Below are 13,228 nucleotides of genomic sequence, written 5' to 3' on the forward strand. Positions count from 1 at the left end.
ATGGCACTCTTTATCGATTGCACGCGCGCGCACACACACACACATCATCCCTCTCTTCGATTCTATGGACACCTCAAGCCGATGATACCTCCACTCTCTTCTCGTGGATCGCCCCCTCTATATATATGTTATATCCAGGACTCTATTTCACACACATTGCATATGTTACATTTTTTGATTGACCCCCCCCAAAAAAACTCTCAAGAACCCACACACTATATCTCTCTAGGTTTGTATCTCTCTCACACAACCCCACATAGGTGGTGTACGTATACAAGAAGAGAATAGGTGCACCGTGCACGTACTCACGCTTTGTGCCCAGCCACACCCGCGCGGGTACACGGTGGAGCTCATTTCTTTACGAAATGGCAGCCCACGTGCTAATTTGAACGCCTGTAGCGGTTGTTTACCTGGGGAGGTCGTGTACCACGTGTGCACGAAACAAAGTTTGACTTGACGCATTGCTGTGTTATTTTTAAATAAAGTTATAGCGCTCAATGGCACGTACACAGAATATAAAATGATTTTTATGGAGAAAAAGGTAGTCCGCTCACTATATACAATGGAGCCTGCCTGCCTGGTTTGTCGCTCTTCAGAGTATCTCACACAAGGCTGCGGTGGCCTCTCTCTCTCACCGTTGGTCACTGATCCGCCCGCATCCCGTCCGCCGGGGGAAAGGGAGTGCGGTGGCCTCTCTCTCTCTCTCACCGTTGGTCACTGATCCGGCCGCATCCCGTCCGCCGGGGGAAAGGGAGGAAGTGCATCGTTTCTCTGTTCGACGGCGCCGAGGCAGCACGTCCCGATCTGTGGTACACGCCGTTCTCTCTGACCAAGCTCCGGCGCGGCAGGACCTACGTCACCTGCTCGCAGATTCCGCCCGCCGCCGCTCACCTAGTTACATCCCGACGACCTCCAGGTATCCCCTCCGGCCTTGCTCCTCTGCCCGTCTTCCCATGTCGCTGCATGTGGATCTTCCATAGTTCCTTGCCCAAAACATAGCTCGTCCGGCATACTTTCCATATTGCATTCTCGTCCTCACACCGTTTTAGACAAACACAACCGTGTTGTTATCTTCCCTTAGGACAAGGAATATGCTTCTTTTTTGTCGTTGCATGTGTCATCAACTGTTATTGGCCAGTAATTGTTTCCTTTCTACCTCTTTTTTGCAAACAGTGCTATCCATTTCACCTCGTTGCTATTGCGACCTTTTGGTGAACTGCACAAATCACTTTTTTCTTAAGAGTGTTTTGTGCAGTTGTACTAAAATGTCACACGGGCAACGTCTCTACATTTCAGTGCGACTGCACAAAGGGAGATTGGTTTTGCTCTATCCTCCTCATCCAACCCTGAGCCTAATCTTCTCCAACTAGTTAGTCTTAAGAGAGACTGCAAAGGTGACCCGCTTCTATTTGTGTGTTTATTGTTTCATCAGCAGTCCTCTATTATCGTAATCACACTTAATATCTTTGGAACAGGGACGCTCAGCTCTATTTTAGTGGAACTGCACAAAATGATCGGAATGTTGCATTCTCCAGACAACTACTTTTTTCCCAACATGCCTTGTTGATTTAGACAGAGCTGGGGGGACGTTGCTGCCTTTGAAAGCATGGATCAATTTTAATTTAACACCTTCTCACAACTCTGTCTTCAGTTGTGATGTAATTATTAACTCTGATATGCTAATAATTGACATGCATTAGCAAGGAAGTTAGTTTTTTATTGTTTCCGAAAGAGCATCGATGGCAAGACACGCGAAACAAAAGCTGAAAGCTCACACCATTGTACAATTTCATGTCGCTGGAAAATTATTTGTATAGTACGTCAATTATGTAAACAAATGATGGAAGCTTGATAGCATTGCCAGAAGCCTCTTCATCATCCGAGTCCATGTGCCATGCACAAAATTATACTCCTTCGTTCCTAAATATTTATCTTTTTACAAATTTCAAACGGGCATATTTTAGAGTGTAGATTCACTCATTTTGCTTTGTATGTGTACTCCCTCCGTTCCTAAATATTCTATTCGTCTTTCTAGAGATTTCAACAAGTGACTACATACGGAGCAAAATGAGTGAATCTACACTCTAAAATATGTCTATATACATCTGTATGTGCCAGTCCATTTGAAATCTCTAAAAAGACAAATATTTGAGTAGTCACTTGTTGAAATCTCGAGAAAGACAAATACTTTGGAGTATATTGAAGAATCGAGGGGGTAATGCACAACTGCATGGGAGACTCAGCCCGGTCGTTGCGCCGCATTAATAGTGAGTAATGAGCAGTCAAATAATAAGCCCCACCTTTCCCACTGTAAGTTGCTCTGAAGAAGCAACCATCAATACGCTCTTCTTTGAATCCGCTCATACTACTCCATCCGTCACTGTTTATACAGCGCTCTTCAGAAAAAAGAAAAAAATCTGTGGGACCAAGGCGACTAGCGATCAGCCTGAAAAATAGCATTGGTAGTTATAGCACGGCGTCTATTACTAGAGGGAATAATGCGTCCACACATGCATGCAGTGCTTCCACCCCGAGTACACACATGCATGCACTTACTCCACTCCATAGTAGTACAGTACATGGAGAGAAATTTGTGGACTTGATTGCGGTTACCATGCCCTAATTAATTGAGCACCAAACGCGTCTAAAGTCTCTCTGGTGGCGGAAATGCATTGAGAGAAATGCATCATAATGAAGCGCGCCCTGTAAACTGTGACGGAGGGAGGAGTAGTATGAAGGTGCAAAACCAAGTACGCGTATGGCCAGTCGGTCAACGCACCTCCTCTTGGCATATCATTGACATGTGGGACAGGAGTGTGAGCAAACCGATCTCAATTGACGGCAAAGAGCCAACCCGCCGTTCCTTGAGAGAGACGAGGAGCGAGAACACACAGACGGGCTGTCACGGAGGCCAAGATATATTCGAGCATGGTTGGTTTATCGATATCATTCATTACATGTTGGGCTACCGTTTTCCGCCCTTCTCCGGAATAAACGTGTACTTTATCAGAGATAAAAAAAGAGTACAAATGCTCCACCATGCGGTTCTAGTAGTAGTACTACTCGTACTACTATGCTTGGCTCTTCGCCTCTTCATGAAGTCGAACAATGATGGTACTCCGCATGTTGGGTACTACAGTGTATGCCTCTGACAATCTGACACCGAATGGACTGATGCATGTCCACCGAGGGTAGGTTGCATTAGTCAAAAGGCGTAAGCGAGCCTCACCTTGTTCTGCAAGCTTCTCCTCGTTCTACGAGTTGACGATACACACCAAAAAGTAGTGCTAGTCCATACTCCCTCCTTTCTGGTTAATATGGCTTAATCTTTTTTGCGGGTAAATGAGAGAGCTTTATTCATATATAAGCATTCTTAGGACGATCAGCCAAGACACTTGTCACTAGGAAGTGAGGTACCCCGCAAAAAAAGAAGTAGGAAGCGAGGTGTTTCATCAAGCCAGCTCTCGGCCACAAGTGCAGCAAGCACGGTTCGCATGAAGATGCGCCGCGAGGTTTGCCGACCTGTTTACATGCTGAATAACAAAAAGAGGAAATATTACCGAGCGCTACTATTTGTAATAGGATATGAGCCAGAATTAAGCGAGAATTATGGCGAGTGTTCCATGCAATCAACTTCCATTATCACATGCGAGAACCCTCAAAGAGAACCAAATGTGTTGAAGATTGCTTTATCACATTTTAAAATTATAATAAGAGTGCAGATGCTCCTCCATCCGGTTCCTAGTACTAGTACTAGTATAGTATGTACCTTTATAGACTATAGTAGTAGTACTAGTAAACTTTGCACTTGGCTGTTCGCCTATTCGGGAAGTCGAACAATAATAGCACTACTAGTATAGTGTATGCTTCTGGCAATCTGACACCGAATTAACTGTTGCAGGTCCACCGCCTGAGCGAGGGAGAGCTTGCATTATTCAAAAGTTTCTCCTTGTCCTGTGAGCCACCGCACGCAAGCTTCTCCCGTCCTACAACCTTCTCCTTGTTCGGCAAGTTGACGGGACACAGCAAAGTAATGCTAGTCCATACTGCCTCCTCTCCGGTTAATATGGATTAATTTCAAATGAGATAAATACACTGTCTGTCACTGTATATTTGTAAAAATACGGTCAGTGGACTTCATATATATTCCGGTGTTTATACGGTCACTAGCTCACCCTGACTGAGTATGTGTGTGCATGCACGTGTAGGTTGAGCACTTGAGCATGACCGTGTGTGTTCCGTCGTGTGCTCGGACATGCATGCATTAGGGCGTCGCGCGCGTTTTTGCGTCCATGTGTACGTGTGACTGTTGCATACACGTAGGGGAGTACGTGTAGGGGCCACTAAGGAGCAGTCAAATCACACAGTAAGTTAGTCGGAAGAAGCAACCATCATTTCACTATTGAATGACACGTACACAATATAAAATGGTTGACATGGACAGAAAAAGAAAACCAATATATATACACTAACAGGAGTCTAAGCTACAAGCCTGCTTGCTTAGGTTGCTCTCTTCACAAGCATAGAACGACGGGCCTGATCCCGCAGCTGGGGGAAGGGAACAATGTTCTGCGTAGACGCGGTCGACATCGGCGAGGGAGAAAACCCACAGTCGGTGCGTCCCAATCGGGGGTCACCGTGGTATAGGCCGATGCCGCGTCCCAACCGCCCTTCTAGCTACATCCCGACATCCCAGGTAGTCCATCTTCCTTTTGGAACCAGCTTGCTCCACTGCCGTAGCTCCATCTCCATGTCGATCTTTCTCTACTTCTACCGACTTCTACTTGTGATGAGTTTATGTCTCATGAACTAGTGCCAGTACTATTATTCTAATCACACTTCTTCAATATGTTTGCCATCAGGGATGCTCAGGTCGATTTTAGTGGAACTGCACAAAAGCATCGTATGATCCGAGGGTGCCAGCCGTCTTTCCTTCGACAAGTTCTACCTGGCCAGGAAATTAAATCATGTTTTAGTTGTGAAGTAAATATTGGCTATGATCTATGAATCATTGAGATGCATTAGCATGCGTGTTATTTTCCCTTTGTATTTGATCGAATGTTGTAACGGGGCAACCTTGGAATAGGAATGAAAATGGAGTGGAAAGTTTCCGTTTTTCGGAGAAAAAATGGAAACGGAGAGAAACCAACGTTTCGTTTCGTCGGATCGCGCCATCAAGCAAAACCAACGTTTAAATCACGTCTGTTGTGTTCGTGTCTCACCCTCCTCCATGGCTCGACCCCACACGGTCGCTCGACATGCCACTCACCACAAACCGAGTATACGATAACTTTCCCACCTGCTTGTCGATGGATCGCGCCATGGAGTACTAGCACTACTGGAAGAGATTGACGAGTTGGGGGAGGACAGCTAGCTGTAGCACGGACTCCCAAGAACTTTTTACATGCATGTTGTGGCAGGCTATTGCAACCTTTGAACGCGGAGCGGCCGCGTGCACCCGGAAGCGGCGTGGGCGACACTCTCTCGGCCGGCGCACCGCTTCAATGCCGGCGCCAGTGAGAGGTCGCGTCTGCTCTGGCCGAGCATGAATGCGGCACTGACCGTTTTAGACGGGAAGCACGCGCAGGTGATGAAGAGGGTTCGGGTTGGTCAGGACCGGCCGTGGCAGCGGTACGAACATGCGCAAACAAGAGATGTTGTACGTTAATATTGTTGCGTATATAATTAACAACGTAAATAATGTGCCAGTTGGATAAATATGATTGGAGATGGAGATGGGGATGGAATTTTACGTAAACACGGATATGCATGTCTATGTCTATGTGTGTGTGCGCGACGACTCTCGCGACCTGGAAGCGGGGGCGTGTTTTTGATCGAGTTTTCTTTCTTGGTACGTTAGAAAATCAGTTTGTCTAACTCACATCTAGAAGTTATTTAAGGTTATCACATCTAAGCTCCCACAAGTATCTAATGTAGCAACAAGAAACAAAAAAAACTAGGAAAAAAATAGACCACAAACAGAGTGGACATCAACTTAGATGTGACATAACTATGTCACATCTAGATGTGTCCTAGACAGACCCTTAAAAAATTGTCCGCCAGTTTTTGTTTCTTTTTTCCGGGAACGCACGTATTCTATTTAAAACCACTACTATGGAGAGATTTTTTTACTCCATTATAGCCTCTTGTTTGATAGAGTTTCTCGCGTCTCGCTCTCTCACCCTCTCCATATCAAAACAAGATGACAGTGTCCACTCTATCTCTCTCCTCACCGGTGGTCACAGATCCGGCCGAATCCCGTCCGCTGCGGGAGGTGAGGAGGTGCAGCGTTGACGTTGTCGCCGTCAGCGACGGAGGAAGCCGATTCCCACTGTCCTCTCGGAGCCGGCGCTGGCGCGGACGAAGATCCTCCGCGCCCTTGTTCGCTGCCGTCGTGTGGGAAGATCCCGCCTGCCCACCTAAACGACATCTCGCCCACCTGAGGTATAACTTCTTGTACTGGTCCAGCTCCCCAGGTCGCTGCGTGCGGGTTTTCTTCTATGCGACTACTCCCCAGCTCCCCATGCATAGTAGCTAGGGTTCGTCGGCTGGTCCAACATCACCTACTAGTACTATTATAGAGGGAAAGCCATTCGAAAAGTTGTCCTGATTTATGCCTCGGTGGAGGTATACATGTTGTTTCAACAAAAAGTACATGCTGGTTGTGCGGTCATTGTCCATATGGTGGTAGTACTATCACTGGTTAAATGAAGAAATGCTTTTTTTCTCGGGTATCCTGGTTTAGTTCCCATCAAGATAATTATGATGCTTCTATTTGTTGGTGTACTTTTCATTAATTCTTATTGACAATTGAGATGTCGTTGCTAACCCTTTTTTATATTTTTAGAAACAGCGATGCGTGTCTCCATACCGGGCATGTCTTCCTCAATTTTAGTGGAACTTCACAAAATTGGATGGCCATTGTTGTTCCGCCTCACTGTCCTCTGCCACGTGGTTCTTCCTTCCTCCAGCTTGATTACTGAGAAGAAACAGACTACAGTGAGGATTTGTCGAACTTCATAGGTGCCTCACCCAAACTTGATGCCAAATGGATGATGCATCACCACGATGACCTATCGATGCTCATGGTTGCGCCTCATGGTTGCATCGGCTGGTGAAGCTGATCGATTTTCAATGAAAAACAAGTTGTCTTCCATCAATACTCTTTGCTTGTTACGCACAAAGATGATATCCTTCGTCAGTTCACCTTGGTTGCGTTGGAGACGCAGTCATCTTTCATGTTGGTGCAATTTTATCACACAATTGGCTATGAACCAAATGTTTCCTCGAAGAAGGATCGACTTGGTATTAAGAGCCTAAGTTTTGTATTGATTTCTAAGTCTTCTCACAACTTTGTCTCCAGCTCCCCTGTAATTTTATTTGTCCAGCTATTAACTTTGATTTAAAAAATGGTGTGGACTAAAAACCCGGATGGATGTAGTAGCCCTCCATTTTTATTTACTCCACATATTATATTTGACTGAAGTCAAACTTTGTAATACTCTCAAACCTTTCCGATAATTGAAATTAAAATTCTTTATTTGTACACACTCTCACATGTTTCCGATAATTTGGCGCATGTGTGGTTGTTCACTTAAGGGAGGGTAGTGTACCACACGTGAAGGACAGGAAGTGCGACCAGGACGCGTGGGCATGGATCGTTAGTTCATCGGAAGTAGTACTAGTTTTCTTCACTGTACATTAAATAAAGAGTTTCGTTTCGTACTTACACAATTTAAAACGATTGTTATGGAGAGAATAAGAAAACCACTCCACTATATATTAGTCGTATACACGAGAGTACTATATGGACGCAGCTTCATTGACTTAGTGCACCTACCTTTGGATTTATGACAGGTGGGCCCAAAATGTGGCTGGCTCACCTGTCATACAGCCAAAAGCAGGTGCAGTGAAGGCACCGGAGATCAGTCCATACTACAGTAGTATATATATAAGCGGGAGCCTCAACGCTTGTTCGCTAGGGTTTGCACTCTCCACACGCTCGCCGCACTACATATATGTTACACGCTGGAGGCTCGGCATTCATTTGTTAGGGTTTGCTATATTCACAGTCTCTCACCCTCTCTTCACCAGATCTAAACAAGACTGTGTTGGCCTCTTGTTTCTCTTTCCCCCCTCACAGCTGGTGAAGGAGGCGTCTATATCCTGTCGCACCGGGAAGGGGAGGAGGTGCAGCGTTCACTCTATCGCCTTCAGCGAGGGAGGCAATCCACTGCCGGCTGCGCTGTTCTCTTTCACCCAGCGCCTGTGCGGGAGGGCCACCGACCCCTTCTTCCTTGCTGTCGTACGTAGTGTGGGCAGATCCGGCCTCCCACCGCACGCCTTGCCACATCCCGACGACCCTAAGGTATAAGTTTCTTTGAAACCATCGTTGCTCTAGCTGCATGTGGATCTTTTTCGATCTGTAGCCGAATCTAGGTCTTGGTTCAAAGAGGAAAGAAGTGTGCAGTGGGCTGGAGCAAGAATCTAGGACATGGTTCAATGAGGAAAGAGGGGCGAAAAGTAGTATAGACTGGCTATCCAGCCACTTTGTAGGTCGAAAAGGGAAAAAGGGGGTAACCCAGTACACACATCTGTAAGGAACCAATCTCTTTGTTGAAAAGAGAAAGAAACTGGGGGTCGGGTAGTTTGTGCAGGACTAGATTTGCTGCCCTCACATAGGAAGAAGGTTCAAAGAGAACAAATATGGGACCAGCGCATATATGCTGCTTGGCTACATATTCTGCATCACCCATTTATACGTGTGGACGCACATGGTGCTGGCATGTCCCATACAACTATTTTGCTGTTGTTAATCTAAGAATGCCACTGGAAAATTGAAGCAATGCCACTGTTAAAAGTAAACTACATTTTTAACGAATGTTGTTTCAAGAGAATGTCTCTGTTAATATGAATCAATGCAACCGTTTTAGAAATGCTACTGTCCTACTTTGTTTTCCATCCAAGATAAGTTAGATGCTTCTTTCTGTCACCGTTTGTTTCATCCTCCTTTATCGGCAAGTAATTGTTTCCTTTTTTGCCTCTGTTAAAACAAGAGTATCGATTCAACTTGTTGCTATTGCGACATTTTGCTTCGCTACTCGAAACACTTATATTTTAAGATTGTTTTGTGCAGTTCAACTTGAATGTCACACCGGTGACTTTGCTTAATTTTGGTGGAACTGCACAAAAGGAGATCGAGATTTGTTTCCAGTCTTCGTGGCGAGTTGTTTCAAATCTTGGTCTCAACCACATGATGTGCAGTGTGCTTTGAGATGTTGTGCTAATTGTTTTGGTACTGTTTTAAATAAATGTTGAATTGAATCTATTGTATTGTTGTCTTTTCCCATTAAGTAGTGAACAAAAATGGGACCAACCCAGACATGATGCTTGTTGCTTTGTTACAACAAATTCAGCATCACCCCCTTTATAAGCCAGTAATTGATGCCACTCTCAAAATTAACTACTGAATCTTATTTCAAAACTGCAACACTTGTTAGGGATTGGCGGGATTACCATTTTTGTGGCCGCATGTTTCATTCTCCTTTATTAGCCAGTAATTGATTCCTTTTTTGCCTTTGTTTAAACAGGGATATCTATTCAACTTATTGCTATTGCGACATTTTGCTTCGCTACACGAAACACTTTGCTTGATTTCAGTGCAACTGCACAAAACGAGATTGGATTTCCTATTCATGTTGGAAGATTCGTATTTTATCTTGTCCGTCTCATGAAAGGTCAGTACAGGCCTTCATCCACATGATTGTGCAGTGTGCTTTGAGATGTTGTGCTACTTGTATTGGTACTGTTTTAAATAAATGTTGAATTGAAGCTATTGTATTGCTGTCTTTTCCCATTAAGTAGTGAACAAAAATGGGACCAACCCAGACATGATGCTTGTTGCTTTGTTACAACAAACTCTGCATCACCCCCTTTATAAGTAGATGGAAGCACATACTGTTGTTGCGCCCACTCTCCCCTGGAACTGTTTATGCTTTTCGTTATTCTAATGCCGCTAGTAAAATTAAGCAATGCCACTCTCAGAATTAATTAACTATTGAATCTTAGTTCAAAATGCAACACTTGTTAGGAATGGTACTATCCTGCTTTGTAGTTCTTTCTACATGTTTAACCAAGGTATTGTTAAGATAATGTCTCTGTTAAAATGAATCAGTTGCATTGTTTTAGCAATGGTACTTTTCTACTTTGTCGTTCTTTATACATGTTGAAACAAGGCATTGTTAAGATAATGTCTCGGTCAATATGAATGAATCACACTGATGGAGAATTGCTACTCTCCTGCTTTGTTTCCCATTAAGATAAAGTAGATCAGTAGATGCTTTTATTCTAGGAGTATAAGTCATCAACCGTTATTTCTCAATAATTGTTTCCCTTATACCTATTGTTGCTTACAGGGATATCAAAATTAAAGCTCGGTTTTATTCTGACTTCGATTTTAGTTGAACTGCACAAAAGGAGACAATGTGTAAGGCAAACTGCTGCATTACTGGGTCCAGTTGGTCGTTCCACTTTGCAGAAAGAAGCAGTCACTGTTTGCGCTACATTACAAAAGGAATGACTGAGAAGCTTTACAGAGTATTATTAGACACCGGTGACATGACTAGTCTGCAGAGACCATTGGCAATTTAACAACACGTGGAGTGCCCTGGGCAAAAAGTGCCCAAACAAGTACAAGAAGCTACGACAGGACTCCACGATCATAGGCATTACATATTTTGAATGGGAAAATCTTGTCAAAGTTTAATCATTGATGTTAGCAAGAAGATGTTAGTTTAATATATTGGAATTGGAAAACCTTGTCAAAATTTGCTCATTGATGTTAGCCAGAAGACATGCATTTGATATTTTTGAGTGGGACGCCCTTGCTGTGAGCAGCGTCGAGTGTTTTTTCCTATTCCTGTGTTCAGTTTAGAAGTGAATAGTTGCTCTGCTGAGTTATTCCTGTGTTAAGAGTTTGTTCTGAATATTGTCTATGTAATGCCAGGCCTTGTGTTTGATTGCAAAGTTGAGCTTGGAATGTTGTGGCATGCGGCATCACGAGCTGTTCACCGTGCCTCTTGAGAATAATGCTTCGTATTGTTTTGCATGTCGATCTAATGCCAGTGATTTGCTTGTTAAGAAGATCATCCTCTTCTGTTGTTTCCATGCTTAAGAAGTTCATCGTCTGATGTTTCATTCATAGCCTATACGACAAGTCGGGTAGGTTAGACGTGAAACCATATGATCTTCCGACCAACTCATGATATTAGGCCGTGATTGGATCGCCGTTTTCCAACCAAAACCGCTTGTAAAACTGACGCTTGTAAATTAAAGCAGATGGTCTCAGGCGAAGGCGCTTGGTTGGTCGATTTCGACTAGTAAAATATCGGAAGTACTTCACACACGATAAAAACGTTAAACGACACTCGGACGATTGCTAATCCAGCCATTAGCTACTGTTTCAGCCTTGCTCAGGGATGGCATGATACGCACGTCATGCATGTATCATCTGGTAATGTCGTCCATATAGCAGTGCTCGTAAAATATACACTGGTCTCTCAAATTACACACGTAACCCGCCGGTTTTACTTACAGACCTCAGGCCCTCGGTTTCATTATGCCTATATTTTACGCGTTGTTTCCGATGACGAGTAAATTACACTTGTATGTTAATACAGGTTTGAAATAAACTAGAGCTCCCAAGCGTGGCCTTACCGTTTCATGCCGTCTCAGTTTCTCGAAGGTGCTCATAGGTGTCCGATGATCCTGGCTTCCTGAATGAGCAGCGAGCGCTGTATCAGACCATCCGTAGGGCCCGCGAGGCCCTCTCCGTTGTCCTTCGAGTTGTTGCGCTCGCCGTGGTGCCGAGCATTGTTAACATTGTCAACGAACATGAGGATTCAGGAGATGACTTTATTTTGACTGGATGACACTAGGGACCCACTAGGGCCATAGCCGTACGTACGCAAGTGCCTCCTTATTATGTAAAACTATATTTTTTTTTGCTTTCTCCTGGTTTCCTGACATCACGGTCCCACACCATTGTCAACCTATGTAGTCAATATAAACGAGAGAATTGCACAAGGTGCGGCCGACAGCTAGGACCAAGCAGCTCGAGCAATATTTGTGTTTTTGAGGCGTGAGCACTGCAGAGTTTTTCTTGGCGATGATTTCATTGTTGTTCAGAGGAGAGCAGGGTATTAACTGGGCGGGCTGTGGCCCGTCTAGCCCAGGCCAGATATCCAGCCCAGATACTAATTTTTTCAAGATGAAAATGGCTAGCCCAGATATACGTCTTTTTGAGGAATACCCAGGCAAGGTCAACTTGTTATTCTCCGCCCCGCTGGGCTGCAAATCTTTCCTAGGAGGGATGCATTAGGCTTAACAGGAAAATGAGCTTTAAAAAATAATAAATGGGATGTAATTATAAAAACTGGGCAGTAACTATAAAAAAATGCACCAAATACGAAATTAGTTTATAAAATATTATTTATGGATTTTGAAAATCTTAATTTTTCATTGTTGCGCGCGCAATGTTTCGTTGGATTTTTATGTAATACAAATTTATATTTAATCTGACTAGAAATTTCGGGGTAAAAATATTTTGGATCCCGTCAAAATGTGGGAAATTTTATTGAATTCTGTCTTCAATGGTTGGTTGAAATTATTAATCATTTTCCTAGCTAGAAAATGGGTTGTACTTTTAACAAACTGTAAATGGGCTGTTGTAAATTCCATTAGAATTCAAAAATGGGTTGTACATTCTTACAAAATGCAAATGGGCTATAAGTTCTCTGCCACACACTTGTGGGCCTACTAAGTGACGCGTCCCCTAAAAAAATAAGTTGACGCGTATGCAAGGCTTTGTCAACTTATTATAGTCAACACACGTTTCTAGCAGCAGTGGCCGTTGGATGTCTATCCAACGGATGTCATGCTTCTTCTTCAATCTCGGATATTCTTAGCTTCGGCCGCCCAAAAAATGATTCCTCCCCCTGACATCTGGGGCGCACCGTTTCGAAGGCTGACCTATGGGCCTATTAAGTTGGAGCGTACCAAGGGCTTTGTCAACTTAGTCAATATAAACGATTCCAGCTTCAGTGGCCGTACGATGTCCATCCAACGGCCGTAGTGCTTCTTCAACCTCTGGTCTTCTTGGTCCAGCCGCCCAAAGCAGCGCCGGTCGTGCCACCTGCTCCTGCCTCCCGTGGCCAGCTATGCTGCCGCG

Source organism: Triticum dicoccoides, chromosome 5A (genome assembly GCF_002162155.2).
Source record: "Triticum dicoccoides isolate Atlit2015 ecotype Zavitan chromosome 5A, WEW_v2.0, whole genome shotgun sequence".
NCBI classification, from domain to species: Eukaryota; Viridiplantae; Streptophyta; class Magnoliopsida; order Poales; family Poaceae; genus Triticum; species Triticum dicoccoides.